Source organism: Camelus ferus, chromosome 18, assembly GCF_009834535.1.
Source record: "Camelus ferus isolate YT-003-E chromosome 18, BCGSAC_Cfer_1.0, whole genome shotgun sequence".
Lineage (NCBI taxonomy): Eukaryota > Metazoa > Chordata > Mammalia > Artiodactyla > Camelidae > Camelus > Camelus ferus.
Genome location: NC_045713.1, coordinates 24,635,655 through 24,651,730, shown reverse-complemented (window position 1 = coordinate 24,651,730; position 16,076 = coordinate 24,635,655). Strand labels below are relative to the sequence as shown.

Below are 16,076 nucleotides of genomic sequence, written 5' to 3'. Positions count from 1 at the left end.
ACTAGCACGGGGGGGGAGGGGGCGACTCAGAATTCAGTGTATTTTAAAAGCACCCCAAGTGATTCCACCATACATTCAGAACCACTGGCTTAAAAAGAAAAATCTCAGCAAGACAAGTCAGCCGAATGTCACATAACTGACACAAACCAAGAGAGCAGAAGGAGGCAGATAAATGACAGTCCCACTCACAAGACAAGAACAAAGACCTTCTCAGGTGATAAACCACCTGATTCTGCCACTGTTCCTTAGTAAGATACACAATGGTACTGCAGAGAAACATGGCTTACCAGCTGAGCGCCATCACAAGTTTTCCAGGCAAAAATGGACGGGCTGTGAAACATCCATGGTCTCGGCGTTCTCATATGTAAAACGGAACTAACACTTGACTCACCGATGAAAGGGGTCATCAAGAGGACATGACTGCTGGTTGCCCCAGGAACCCGAGCTGGGCAGCTGAAGGCTCCTCACCCTCTCCCCTGTCCGTGGGATATACGCTCTGCCCACCATTCCCACAGTGGGAGCTTTCCAAGGATGCAGCCGAGAGAGGTGGACATGAGAATAAACCAAGTTAAGGCCGCCATATAAACTGTTAAACATTCTGGCGGGCAGGTACCGAGATCCCTTCGTCCTACGGTGACTCAAGACAAGCCTCCTAAGTAAGTTCTCTCGCTCTTGCTTATTAAAACCGCCATCTTCCAATCCGGAGTGGTCCGCCTCTTTCTCTGGTCTCTCCTTGTCCTCCGGGTACCAGGCCAGTTTGCAAACCAACACTTGGCAAGCCACCAGGAGACCACAGAAATGGGTCTTAGGAAAGAGGCACCCACAGGGAGAAGTCCTGGGTCGGCCATCGACCTCTGTGCGAGGAGGGGTGTCCTGTATGTCAGATGCTTGCTGACCGCTGTGCAATGTCGGACGCCACCAGCAAGCGCTTGTTTGTGGAACTGCATGGACGGCGCCACTGTGCACGGACAGACATCGCTGCGCACGGGCGGCGCCGCCCACAGACGGCGGCAAGGCGGACGGACGAACGTCGCTGCGTATGGACGGCGGCACGACGCACCGATGAACGTCATTGCGCACGGACGGAGGCACTGCGCACGCACGGATGGCGCTGTGCCCTGACGGCAGGTGCGGCGTGTGCAGCTGGCTGGCGTCTTCTGTGGATGGGTCGGCCAGCCGCCAACGCCCAGTGGCTGAAGCTCAAGTTTGAAAGTGGGAAGAAGAGCTGGGGTTAGAGAAGAACTGCAATGTCCGCTGCTCTGCTTGCTCCGGGGCTGTCGGAGACCTCAGCGTGCCGGCTTGCGAAGTCACAAGGGCACCAGCTGCCAAGGATTAAGGTCCAGGAGCTTGTGACGAAGACTTATTAGGTTGCTGAGGGGTGGGATCCCCGGGAAAGTGACGGAGGAGGTCATGGAGAGGATGTGACCCCCCCCCCCCAGTTGACCCACGAGCTGGACTCGGGCGTTTCGAGGTGTGTCCTTGAAATGTACACGCCACCCACTGTTCCCACAGTGGGAGCTTTTCAAGGAGGCAGCCTTGAGAGAGTAAGGTGTTGAGACCGTTTGGACAGGATATCTGGCTGTGACCCCAGTTAAGGCCTCTATATAAACTGTTAAGACTCTGGCGGGCAGGTGCTGAGATGTACTTGTCTTGCAGCCTCCCAGGACAAGCCTTGTAGGTAAGTTCCCTATTTTTACATGTAAAAAAATGCTAAGACTTTAAAAAAGAGAGAGCGGTAAGCCTTGTAAATTCCCTTGCTTATTAAACCTGCCACCTACCAATCTGGAGTGGCTGCCTCTTTCTTGGGTCTCTCCTTGTCCTCCTTGTCCTCCAGGTCCGGGGCGAATTTGCAAACCAACACCTGCCTGAGGGTGAAAGGAAGTGACCAATATGTGGATTCTCTGCAAAGGCTTTAGTGAGCTGTCGCAAAGCAAGGCAGAATTGCTAATAACCCTTTACCCTTGGGGCAGCACACACTTTTCCAAGCTGGAGAAGACTCCAAGGCGATTATTGTAATTATAATTCAGTTCTGAATACCTGTACTATGCAGTTTTGTTGAAAACAAAAGCCATGTTCCTCAGATTTTATTTTTCTTAGACACTAGGAGGATAAAAAGAGACCTCAGAATATCTTTGAATGTAGAGTTTACCAGAATGTAAATGGGATGATTTGGGGTGGCCTAGGCATGCTCTTAAAAACACGCTAATATTTCAATACACATGAGAAAAATAGTGGATTTTGGTGGTGATACAAAATGATATTGTGGCATGCACTTATTGAAATGAAGAGTGACACAGCTTTAAAACCTTGTGATGCATTCTCTGCACTATAACAAGTGATGAATACAAGTGAAGTCATAAATTGATGACAGTGGGATGTGAATAGCTGCTTGCAGTAGGAAGAACCTCCTTCTGCTCCAGCATCACAGATGGACCTGACCACGCCCTTTCTTCTTGGTTCCACTTTCCCAACGTTCAACACAAATGCCAATATTTGTCTTCATCAGATTTGCATCTTTGGCAAGATCAGGTGCTTTTACTATTTTAGGACTGGTACAGGGGAGCTGGAGGGACTGCAGTTCAATGATAAGAGGTGACTTTGGAAGGAGCTGCTCCTGGTGCCCCGTTAGTCATCCTCAGCTCTGACAAAGTCACCAAGCCTCTCCTTTTCATCCTTAGGATTAGCATTTATCCTTAGAAAATTAGCAAGTTCAAGTTCAAGAATTTCCCCTAGGCAAACAACCGTGGAAGTGTGTGCACCCTAGCTGCAAGAATGCACATTGTCATTGTTCTCACAGGAACTGTTTTATTGGGTTGAGGTAAGAGCAAATGTGTCATTAGATTGAATCGTGTGAAACTACCACTTTTGCAGGTCAAGAATGCGTGAATATTAACAATCCGGTATCTAACAGTAAGAGAGTTGTTAAGCAAATTTCGGCATATTCTGTGTGATAATACATTCTGCAGCTATCTGCAGTAAAGCTGTGGAGTACTATTTAATGACAGATATTCAAAACATAGTCTTTTTGAACAAAACTAGACAAACACAAGAAATAGGTTGGCAAACTATAAACTGTTACTTGTTTAGAATATGTTCATGCATAGAAAAAAGGGCATAACATGGTTTATCTCAAAGTCTTGTATGTTTTCTGTTTCTCATTTTCTTCATTGGCTGTGATTGCTTCTAGTTTATTTAGTTAAGATGTTTTTAAAAGTTCATTTTAAATTAATGTTTGGCCATTACATTCAATGCTTAGTTAATTCTCTCGCTCCCTCTCTCTTAGTCTGGGTATTAAGTAATACACTTGCTGCTATTATTTTCTTTCACTTTGTGAAGTTTATTATTCATGTTTCTTTTGTTAAATAGACTCAGGTTACTTTCAACACATAACCCCAGGCAGCAGTTTCCAATCCATCAGAGTTGTCATGCAAGGTAATACTGATTTTCCTTCCCTCTTCTAGACCCCATCAGTGAGAGATTTCCCCATCACCCTCAGCCTCACCTCTACACAGGTAGCTCTCTACCTTTCTGACTCCCTCATTCTCCTCTCACTCAGATTTGTATTGCTGCTCATTGAATTTCTCCATCTCAGCCACTCCTGGTGATTCAGGGGCACTAGTATTGTGACCAGCACATCAGAGTTGGCTGGAAATTTCCTGAATTTAAAATGGAAAGTCTTAGGATATCCCTCAGTCCCAGGAAAACTGGGAGGTCTGGTTGTTCTAGCATGAGTTTGAGTTAGGAGAGGTCACTGTAGACAAGAACATTAGTGACTTAGCAAAGCTTAATTAAAAAAAAAATGTTAAAAGTTAATAGAAGAGGGGAGGGTGTAGCGCAAGTGATAGAGTGCATGCTTAGCATACATGAGGTCCTGGGTTCCATCCCCAGTACCTCCTCCAAAAATAAATACACCTAATTACCCCCCCCCAAAATAATAAAAACTAAAAAGTTAATAGGGAATTCAGATAATTGGGCTAAGGCCAAGGAGGGTGGTCTCCAGCTTACAGTCTATGGAAGGTCTTTAAGAAAATTGGGAGAATGTAAGTAACATCCCAGGGCTTCTAGGAATCCAGGTACAAGTGATCATAACAGTTCAGGCTCTGATATCTGCCAGAGAACAGCTACTGATTTAACCAGAGGAACTAGACCATCTAACTCAGAGCAGACAGTGCCTCCAGCCTCTTGGCCAGGTTCTTAGGGACCTTCTAGCAGATCAATTCCAAATGGTCTCAGGCTTGTGAATGTGGTGTGAGGCTGAACTCCTAGCCTCTGGAGTGGACCCTCTGTATTTCTCAATCTTTGCGGGTTGGTTTTAGCTCTCAGCCCATATCAAGCCATTCCGTTCCTCTGTAAATTCAGGGCACCTTATTTTCTAGAGCACTAAGTAAGCACCAAAGTGAATGATGATCATGTCCTAAGTTTATGATACTTCCCTCGTTTTCCATATGCAAAAAAGTGAAAACTCTCTAATTTCTTCATCCGAGAGGCCATTAATAGAAATCTTTAAAAAGACAGTTTCTTAGCACTGGAAATATTAAGCTGTTATTATGGCAAATGAGCTTATTTTTACTCTCAAATGAAAGTATAAATAAGTAATAAGTAAATATCTGCGCTTTCAGTTCTGTAATGAATAAGGACAGAATTGGGAGCTGAAAGACTGTGTGCCCATTAGAGAGACCAGGAAATTAACATTTGTTGACATTTTCCTGTTTTTAGTTTTAATGTAAACTAGAGGCAATTAAGTTATGTTCAACACATTTCCCTTGTAAATATTTTCCGTTTCTCTATACAGTAACCAAGATGTCTTAGAACAGTGCCATATTAGCGGGTCCCAAATGAGGAGGGAAAGAAGCCTTACCTGTCCTCCGTCAGTGTGAAAATAGAAAGCCCCAATCCTTCAATAATTCAGTGTGTCTCTTCTTCTGTTTCTCATTCTATTGTGACCATGCCATTCACCATTCAGGATGCCTTCTGTGTTTTCATTTTCCGTTTGTTTGTTTGTTTTTTAACACAGTTGATCTCTAGGTAAATCTATAAATCCCCACTCAGGAGAACATGAATTATCCGATGCTTGAATGAAATGAAGACAAAAGCAAGCTTGAATATTTAAACTTACAGCAAGTATCTTCCATGATAGATCCTTTCAGACTCCAACTCATTTTTTTCTTTGATATCTACGACTGCTATAAAGTCCCAGTTTATCATATAACATTACAATTTATGGTGTAACCAGCTTGTGTACTGACTATAAACCCTTCATCAATGCCACTGTAAAGGGTTTATAGTCCATAAATAGAAGAACAAGACTGTCTTGCCTCCTTGTTTTGCCCACGACACAGCACTTCAGACATGTCAGCTTGGTTATTTGTTTTACGTGCTGGGTGAGTTACGGGAAAATAAGTGGATACATTGTTTTGCCTCTCTCAAATCCAGAGACAATTCAGGGTCACAGGGGAGATTAACAATGGGAGTGTTGGCTGGAGAGACGTAAGAGGATACATCGGTTCTTACCACATCATTAATCTATAGATGGGAAACTTTTTAAAAAAATCTCAAAATTCAAATAATTAGGAATATGCGCTTTAAAAACCAACTCACCATCTAATAATGCCACATCTTAAATTCATGGGGATATATAATCTGACAGTATTCCCTATTGTTCAGTCACCTGTTTCTTAAGCTCTTTTCTCTGTACCACCCCACTTTTAGGAAAGAGCATTGGATTTTAGTGTTTGGAAGAACTGGGTTCAAATTCTAGCCCCCAGTCCTGATTATCTGTGTGGTCTCAGGCAAGCCTCTAACTTTGATCAATGCTTTCCTCATCTGTGAAGTCGAGGTGATGATAACGCGAGGATAATTTTCATTTCCTTGGTCCTCATTATTCTGCAGGTACTCACACAGATGATGGTGGTGACATGATGATGGTAATGATTGTGGTGATGACTGTGATAAGGATGATAAGATGATGCTGATGGTGATGCTGATGACGGTGATGATGGTAACAATACGGATGTCTTGATGATGACGGGGATTATAATGATGACAGCTAACGATGATCTAGTTTCTTTATGGCCAGGTACAGTTTTAAGTGCATTGTGCATATTATCTCACTTAATCACAACAACCTTGTTTTATATATGAGAACAATGAAGTTCACAGTGGTTAAATAACTTGCTCATAGTCACATAACTTATGTAACAGGGTAGGCTTTGAACCAGCACTCTGATTCTGTGGTCCTCAGTTTTAATCACCCCACTATATCATTTTAATGGATGGTTCAAATGAATGGTGATGATTCGTATTCTGTTTTACTCTTCCACTGTCTGCATAATGAAACTGTCAATCTCTGCACAGTCTTAACATAATTCCATGAGTCCTGAGGAGGAAATTTCTTCTCATCTGAATCTGCCTTGTTGTCTGCAAAACTACAGATCCCAGGACCTCATGCCTAGAGCTGGGGCCCTCCGTGAGGTTGATGTTTTCTCTGACAACTCTTAAGAACCCCAGGGCTTTGGAGGCTGCAAATCCTTACGATGCAAAGCGCAGCTGTTCCCCTCAGAGGACCAAAACCATGATGTGCTCCTAACAGTGATGAAGATGAATCCCTACTTGGTCTCCTAGACCCCAAATCAATTCTGCTTGTGTGTCCCAATCTCCCAGTTCCTTGTGCCAACAGTTTCTTTGGCTTCCTAGGCCAGAAAAACATTCATGGGGCCACATCGAAGACAAAGCCAGCTCCCCATCATGCTGCAGAGTGCCCCATCTTTGCTGTGGTGAGCACCCAACTTGGTTGCTGGTGAGGAATCTACAATTTTGGGGGAGGGGGACTTTTAGTAATATTCCAGAATATTCCAGAACTAACTGGATTAAGATTAAAAACCCTTCCGATAAATGGAAAGGCCCAATGGAAAGTGTCCTCACTTCATGGGAAGCCAAAGGGGAGAGAAGGTCCCAACTTTAATTATGGGCACATTTGAATATCTTCATTCTGAACAAGACACAAAGAAGCTCAGGTGAGCCCTGAGGGATTTTCAGCCAAAAGCTGGCTAATCTCCAGTTAAACAGGGCCATTATCTCTTGCTCCCTGGGAGAAAGTCAAGCAGAACTGATTTGATTAACAGCAGATTAACCTCTCTAACACCGCCATCCTGGGTTTTACACCTGTCACTTGAGTATGACAATTTATATTTATTCAAAAAGCCATGAGACAGTAAATTAAACATTGCCCTAATTAGAAAAGTGTCATATGTTACAGTGGGGAAGCCACCTGATCTAATTTTCCAACCGGCCCTGTACAAAGAACGCGCTGGGGTGGCATTAGCCGAAGCCCTATAAACACTGTCGCCCTGGGAAGGAGAAAACTCTGGACTGCTGATGCTACATGTTGGTTTTTGAGAGAAGAGGCTCAGAATTCAGTGCAAGAAGCATCTGTTGTGACCCTGCGAAGTGGTTGGCAATGGGCAGTGAGCTGGGACTCAGCTGGGAAGCAGAGGGGATCCCTGTCCTTCGTGACTTCAGAATGCAGTAGGAGAGACAGGCTAGAACTCAGTCCATTTGGATTCAGTTTGGACTAAGAGTAAAGCCTCAATGTTGTAAAGATAGATAGAAGCCTTTCCCACCCTTACCCCCCCACCCCGGGTTAAGTCAGTCTCGGGGGACAGGTGACAAAGAGATTATCCTGGGAAGTCATGACATCTAAAGTGGCATCTGAAGATTATAGAACAGTTTTCCAGGCTTAAAGCGGTGAGGAGGAAATAGAACTTGCAAAAATCCTGATATGGAGGCAATCCGTGGTGTGTTTAGGGACTCATTGGTTCACGATAAGTAGCAAAATACGCATTATATGCATAGGAAAATGTGAGCATTGAGGGAGGGAAGAGTCAGGTCGTGAAAAGCTGGGATGTCATATCAAGAAACACACTTTTCAAAAATTGAGTTGCCACCTGCATACCACAAATCTAAGCACATAGCTTGATTAGTTTGCGTGTACGTGCGCGTCCATGGAAACAACACTCCCGTCAGTGTGTGGGACAGTTTCGGCTATTGATTCCCTGCTTGGTGCCAGTCAATAGCCCCCAAAGGTTACTCCTCTGATCTCTGTCACCAAATGCTGTTTGCCTGTCTTTGAACTTTGTAGGCGTGGGGTGATGCAGTGTAGACACCTTCTGTCTGCCTTCTTGTATTCGATACTGTCTCCCTGATAATACTTTCTTGTTGTGTTTGGTTCTGTTTTGATTGCTGTGTCTCATTCCCACGTTTTGAATGCATCACCCTGTATCCAGCCCAGTCTGCTGTTGATGAACATTATGATTATTAATGGTGTCAGATATTATAAACAATGCTATGATAAACATTCTTGCACATGTCTTCCAAAAGTTTTCCTTTCTATTGGGTGTATACCCAGGAGTGACATTGTTGTGTCAGGGGTATGCTATGGTGTGTGTTCAGGCTAATAAGAGCATACTTTGTCCCATTCATTCTACAGCATTTCTAGAATACCTCCTAAGAGCTGGGGGTACAGCAGTCAGGAGTACGGCACCCCACCCTCCTGACATTTGCTTTCTGATATAACCTCAATTGACTACATAAACCCCAAGTCATGGCTGGAGTAAATTGGCCATGCCAAGGCATTCAAGAGTGGAGAATAATGATGGAAATCCTTATAATTTGCCCTATGGGTATGCCTAAACTCTTAAAAGCTAAGGTGTGGAGAACTAGTGGTCTATTACTGAGCAACAGGAGAGAAGGATTTTAGGGGGAAAGAGTCTGATGGAGACATATTGCCCACCACATTGCCTCTCGTCATAATGTGTCACAGCCTTGTTCTGACCCCAGGGGGAGTGTGACACACACAGTCCCCGATGGGAGGGACCCAATGCTCTCGGGACGTGATTCCTGGAAACCAGAAGGGAAACCAGAGCGTACAGGATGGTGTGGGGAGAGCCATCTGACCCTCTGCTGGGTGCATCAGCTTCTCTAAACAGTTTTCCACTTGTTTCCAAGCTGGAATCCTCTTGGGGAGGCGGGACACTGGGCCAAGCCCAGTCCCTTACCCTGGAGGAAGAAGCTGGAAGCTGGCTTGTCCACTGGACCTAGCTTCCTGAGCACACTCAGCCAATCCTGGGATTTGAGCGCTTTGACCAGGTTTGGAAGGCTATTTCTAGAGTGAGGAACTTACCAAAGAAAAAGGAAACAAAGACGAAATCATGTCCTTGCCATTTTGAATAGGAAGACAAAACCAACACAAGTTTATTTACATGATAAACCAAATGAGAACTTCCAAGGAGATCACATAGATCTCCAGGATTAAATAGGAACTTAAGGAAACACTGCAGTCTCTTTGGCACCTCAGTCTGAGCTGTCACCAGCTGGAACCTCCACCCATCAGAAAGACAAGGGGAACCTACATTTATCCTCTGAGGACAGCAGTGAGGCATGGAGAATCTCAAAGGCTTTTTACTCTTTGATCCAATAATTCTACTTTTAGAATACATAGATATGTAGGATATTGACTGTAGTATCATTTATAATAGAAATAAACCAGGGGGAAAGTATGTATTCAAAATAGGTGAATGGTTAAATGAATTATGATATGTTCCTATGGTGGACAATTATAGACCATGAAGATTATTTTAGGAAAAATGCTTAACATACTTAACGATGAAAATTTAACTGACGAAAAAGCAATATACAGAACTGTACATATTGAGCATGATAAATCCATTTCATTCTTCATGTCATCACCAATTGGTGGCTAACAGCCTCTGGGAGCTCTGTGTGGGAAAAGATTCTGAGGTCTGGTGTGCACCCAGCAGAAATGATTAGCAAGTTCTGCGTGGGCAGGAAAGGGGAGGACATCCCACCTGTGCCAGCAATTTCCTGTGCCAGGTTTACTCAGAATAATTTAAACTATGACACACACAATGTATATTCATCCACAGGAGTATGTTAATGCAGGCAAGAGGGGAAAAAAAATAACTGAGCAAAAAAAGTAAAACTCCATTGATCAGCAGGAAAGCATGACCTGTTTACTTATGCGATAAGATGGGGAAGGCTATCTGAGGCTTCTGAGGCATCTTAATGATTCCTTGGATTAAGTCAAGTCATAGAGAGATACCAGTAGATTTCACACCCGCTGGAAGGGGGCAGCCATTCAAAGGCAGGCAGTAGCACGTTTGTTGAGGAGTTGGGCACATGGGAGCCCTTAAACATTGCTGGGAGGAATGCAAAATGACACAGCGACTTTGCAAAATGGTTTGGCCATTTCCTAAAAAGTCAAACATACATTTCTCCGATGACTCAGCAATTCCATGCGTAGGTATTTACTCTAGAGAGAAGGAAGCATGTAGCTAGCAGGTGAATGTTCTTAGCAGCATAATGTGTAATAACCCCAAACTGGAAACGACCTGAATGTCCATCAGGAGGTGCGTTGAGACACAAAATGTGGACCCTCCTTCAATGGATTATTATTCAACCATAAAAATAGATGAAGTACTAATATCGCCACAACATGGAGGGAGCTTAATAACATTTTTTTGAAGTGAAAGAGGCCGGATACAAAAGACCACATACTGTATGCTTCCATTTATCTGAAATTCTTTATAAAAGACATATCTATAGAGATAGAAAGGGAATCAGTGTTTACCTGAGGTTGAGAAACAAATGGAGATTAATTATAAAAGAGCATGAAGGATCTTGTCGCGCTGATGGACATGCTCGGAGACTGGGTTATGGTGATGGCTGCACAATTCAGTGAATTTACTGAGCATCGCTGAACTGCACAATTTAAAAAGCAGTTATTTATGATGTATAAGTTTACCTCAACAGAGTTGTTTATAAAAGTATAAGTGGAAGGAGAGAGAAGGCATGTTCTCTCGCAACAGGATATTACCAGTGACTGTTTCTTGGTGGTAAGATTATGGAAGATTATTTTCTTATTTACATTTCTTATTGTTTCCTTTGTTTTTATTTGAATATGTATTTTTTTTAATAATCAAGGGGAATACTTCAATAAAAATATATTCATAGAAAAAATATGACTGAAGCATTATGCTGTACATCAGAAATCAACACAATGTTGTAAACTGACTGTACTTCAATTAAAAAAAATATAGAAAAAAATAATAATCCGGGGAAAACTACCATCACCTGCACCCAGCTCAAGCCCCTTTCAGAATCGACAGACCTTTACGGTGGAGACCTCCTACCCTCGACTCCATTCCCACAGGGTCATACGATTAGACCAGCATGCCAAGGGATGCACTTTGTGGGCGCGCTAAGCCCAGCCCCCTGGTTGTTGAAGGCCCTATTCTTGGCAAACATACAACTCTCCTCCTCTAATCAGCAGATGAAACATTTTCCTCTTTTGAATGCTGATTTTCCAAGCTTCCAATTTCCTGGGGCCATGGCCTCCAGCTCTTACACGAAGTAAGCAGTCATGCTGTATGCTTGAGAAAAACCATGCTGCTGCTACTGTAAGGTCAAGACTGTGCACCTGTTCGAATCGTCTGGAGCCCCCGGAGAAATAGCCCTGCCAAAGATTTCTCGAACATCTCAAATTTCATGGGTTAGAATTGCTTGCAGTGCCTGGCCCAATATTTTAAAGTGTTTCTGTAGCTGAAGGGCCTTCCTTAGAAGGAGGCCATTTCTTTCTACTTGTGTCGGGAAAATGTAACACAATACACTAGATTCTCACCCTATTAGATTTCCTGGTCACTAAAAAAGAGGTATTATACATCAACGTAGGTCAAACATAGGCCATTATAACGTAGCAAATAACAACAAGTGTGAACACTGAGCTCTTACTGTGAGCCAGGTACTGTGTGAAACGTTTCATATACAGTATTTCATTTAACCCTCACTAAACCACTTCATTATTATCCATAATTCACTATAATTAATAATCTATAATAGGCTCAAGGAGAAGAAATGAGGTCAGTGAGGTGCAGAGCCAAGTTTATGTCTTAGATCTGTCTTATTCCAAAGTCTCTGTTTTTTTAAAATTATTTTATATTGATTTGTAACAGCACGTAAATTTTCTGTGTTCCTTATTATATTTTACCTTCTGTATATGCTACAGCACACTCACCACCAAGTTTAGTTTCCTTCAGTCAACATACTGTTGACCCCCTTTTACTCATCTTGCCCTCCCCCTCTAAGCCCTTGTCCCCTCTGGCAGCCACTTCTTTGTCCTCTGTATCTATGTGTTTGTTTCCACGTGGTTTGGTTTGTCCATTCATTTTGTTCGTTATTTGTTTTTATACTCCACGTATAAGTGAAATCATATGGTATTTGTCTTTCTCCATCTGACTTATTTCACTTAGCAAATCATATATCTGATATAAGTTTTTTTATATGTATATAGAAGCATAATCGGTCTACAGCGTGGTGTTAATTTCTGGTGTATAGCATTGTGTTTCAGTTATATATAAACCTTTTCGTATTATTTTTCATCATAGGTTCTTACAAGATATTGAATATAGTTCCCTGTGCTCTACGCTTAGAACCTTGTTGTTTATCTGTTTTATATAGTTTGTATCTGCAAATCCCGATTTTGTCCCTCCACCTTCGCCCTTCCACCCTGGTAACCATAGTTTGTTTTTTGTCTGTGAGTCTGTTTCTGTTTTGAAAGTAAGTTCATTTGTATCAGTTTTTTAGGTTCCATGTGTAAGTGATATCACATGGTAATTTTTCTTTCTCTTTCTGGCTTACTTTACTTAGTATGACCATCTCCAGGTCCATCTCTGTTGCTGCAATTGGCATTATTTTTTCTTTTTTATGGCTGAGTAGTACTCTACTGTGTATATATGTGTGCGTATGTATGTGTGTGTGTGTGTGTGTGTGTGTGTGTATATATATAATCTCACTTCCTTGATAAAAGGTTAATATCCAAAATATATAAAGAACTCATATAACTCAATAACAACAACAACAACAAAAAACCCCAAACAACCCAGTTTTTTAAAAATAGGCAGAGGAGTGAATAGACATTTTACCAAAGAAGACACACAGACAGACAACATAATGTGAAAAGATAACTAACATCAATAATCATCAGGGAAATGCAAATCAAAACCACAATGAGGTATCACCTAACACCTGTCAGAATGGCTGTTATCAAAAGGACAAGAAATAGCAAATGTTGGTGAGGATGTGGGGAGAAGGGAACTCCGGGACGCCGTTGGTGGGAATGTAAATTGGTGCACCCACTATGGAGAACAGTATGGAGACTCCTAAAAAAATTAGGTATAGGATTATCATATAATCCATCTATTCCACTTCTGTGTATGTATCCGAACAATTACAAAGTCATGAATACAAAAAGATATAGGCACCTCTGTGTTCAAATTCTATGCTTTTGTTTTAACACTGCAGCACCAGTGTAATTTGCAGATACTACCTTAAATTGATTTGGATTAGGTTTCTGTCAGAAGGCAATTTGGAGACTTTTGATACAAATTAATTTCTGTTATTCAATAAGAAGAATTAGTACATTTCCCGCAGATGAATTCATGTTCTCTGACACTATTTAATTGCTACACCTGTTAGATGGTTTTCCTTGATGAAAGACTGTCCTTTGTGGACAGTGTGACCGGAATGGATTGGGGCTTCTTCAGCGAAAGCAGGTCTGAAATGTGTAACGCTGAAATGGGGTTTCAGGACATGGGTGAAAATGAGGGCTCAATTTTGAGTTGTGACTATCCTGAGAACTCGCCCTTGCCTGTCTGTATATCCTGGGAAGGTGGGGGCAGACACCTGCCCTCTCCCACATTTTTTGTCATCTCTCTCCCTCTGCAGTAGCAGACAAATGGACCATGGCTGTGTGTTAGACATTAGAAGGATTTTTTTCTCTTTGAATTTCAGCTTTTCACTCTTGTGTACAGGAAGGATAAATAATGTCGGAACATAATAAAAATGCTTTCAGTCCCCTGAAGCTAGGCAAGCATTTTAATGTAGTGAGTGATGTTGCAAAACCTTCTTTATCAAGAAACATGAAGGAAAAGCTGTTCAAACACTGGCTGCATACACAGACCTGCTATGTCAGAGACACCTCCCCAGAGATGGTCAGGAAAGGGCTTGCTTGGAAGACGGTACCCTCATCCTGTCCCAGAGCTGAGGATTCAAGATGAAGGAGCACAAGGCTTTTCAAGAGCTGGGTCTCCCTCCCTCTTCAGCCTCATCGCTTGCCACTGATTTTACCTCCCAGGCAGGCTGATGGGATTTCTGGTCACCAAACACATGCTGTTGCTTCCTGTTCCTGTGCCTTCGTCCATGTGGTTCTCCTGGTCTGGAGTTCCTTTCTCCACCTCTTCATATTTATTCTCGTGCTTCAAGACTCATTTCTCATGTTCTGTCTGGATAAATCATTTTCTAAGCTCTCAGTCACCAAGTGGTGTCCCCTTTTTTTTCTGTACCCATAACCACCTTGTGCTTTCCTTTGACAAAAGCTTTATATCAATATATATCATGTCAGTGTACCTATATCTGTATCTGTATCTAAACTTTACATTTCCCTCCCTCTCCTTAAGTGGGGACAGAGGCAATCATATAAATAAGAAAAAGTCTGGAGGTTTTACTTAAAATTATACCTTACACTTACCCAAGAGAAGAATCACCTGAACCAAGAGGATGACCAAAAAATTGAAGTTGATTGAGAGTAGAAGGGTGGTTGCCAGGAGCTGGTGGTTGGGGGAAATGGGAAGATACTGGTCAAAGGGTACAACCTCTCAGTTATAAGATGAATAAGTCCTCGGGACGTAATGGACAGCATGGTGATCATAGTTAATAATAACATATTGTAGACTTGAAATTTGCCAAGAGAGTAGTCTCGAGAGTTCTTGCCCCCACCCGCCACAAACACACATGAAATGATAACTTTGTGAAATGACAGACAGGTTAGCTTGATTGTGGCAATCATTTCACTATGTATACAGATATGACATCATCATGTTATATCTCCTAACAGAAATACAGTTTTTATTTGTCAGTTGTACCTCAAAAAGCTGGAAAAAATTTTTTAAAAATTTTAATTGACATTGGTTCCAAACCAAACTGCTGAATTCTGAACCTAGAGCGACATCAGGGGACCATGTTAGAGATCTAGCTGCCAGATGCTTTCACCTATCCTGGTGACAGGAGTAACATGCCCTGAACTCCCCCAGTTGTATAGGGATCTGATCTTTCTGTCCTTTAATGTTTAAATAAAACCATGTCCATCTCCACCATCCAACATAAATTAGTAAAGTCAGTCTTCAATCTTCTCTGAATGTATCAAGGGAGTCAGAGATGGAGTATTATACTTTTTTTTAATTACTCTTGAAAGTTGCTCATCAAAGCCCCATATTTCCCATTAAATATGAAGTCTCACACCTGTAAATCATCCTACCATGGCTGTTTTTGGGAGGTGGAATGGTACAATGGAAAGAGAGTAAGTTTCGAGGTCAACATAGTGAATCCAAAGGCAGGCATTTAGGCAAGGTGTTGGCCCACCAAACCGGAGCTAGAAATTGAGAAACAAAATGTAAAATGGAGATAATGATGGTATAATTGTATGTCCCCTATAATGTGGTTATAAAGATTAAATGAATCAATATATGTGAAATGTTTCGAAGAGTGTTTGGACTTAGCAAGCACTTAGTGCGTATTATCTATTGTTACTATTAGTGCCAAGTGGGGGTTGGGTATGGGAGAACTCAAGGTGCAAAAACCATTACTAGGAAACTGGGGTTAGTGGAGCTATATTTACTATTCTAGTATTTAAAGCTTAGCCCAAAGTGCTATTGATGAAATGACTCCTGTATAATGAGAATAATAAATACTCAAAAGATAATGAGCTCAGAACATTCCTTCAAAAAAAAAAAGCCAATTGTTTACTCAATTATTGTAAATTGCTTGTGTAGTTCCTACGGATTATGAATTAAGTCTGCTTTTTCAAGCATAGTGCTGCATTTGTATGGGTACTTGTATTCTGTGTTACTTTTTTTTCTATTGTTGAAGATAATGATAGGGATATAGTACTTTGTGAGTTAAAAGTGTCCTTCTGGACCAAGTGAAGAAAACGTGTGCAAAACCCTAGC

General features: G+C 42.0%; 2 long non-coding RNA genes across 2 annotated transcripts in view; one reads left to right on the top strand and one right to left on the bottom strand.

Annotated features, from left to right (window-relative positions):
- Positions 1-409: 409 nt before the first annotated feature.
- On the bottom strand, positions 410-14,800 carry LOC116657417. The gene is made up of 3 exons (XR_004312497.1): positions 14,707-14,800; positions 14,138-14,141; positions 410-423 (listed from the first exon to the last, which is right to left on the bottom strand). It is a non-coding gene; the product is annotated as an uncharacterized LOC116657417 (long non-coding RNA).
- LOC116657418 overlaps positions 1,246-16,076 on the top strand; it is a 64,600-nt gene continuing 49,769 nt past the window's right edge. Inside the window, exon 1 of the long non-coding RNA XR_004312498.1 lies at positions 1,246-1,678. This is a non-coding gene — a long non-coding RNA (uncharacterized LOC116657418). The remainder of the gene's footprint in view (positions 1,679-16,076) is intronic.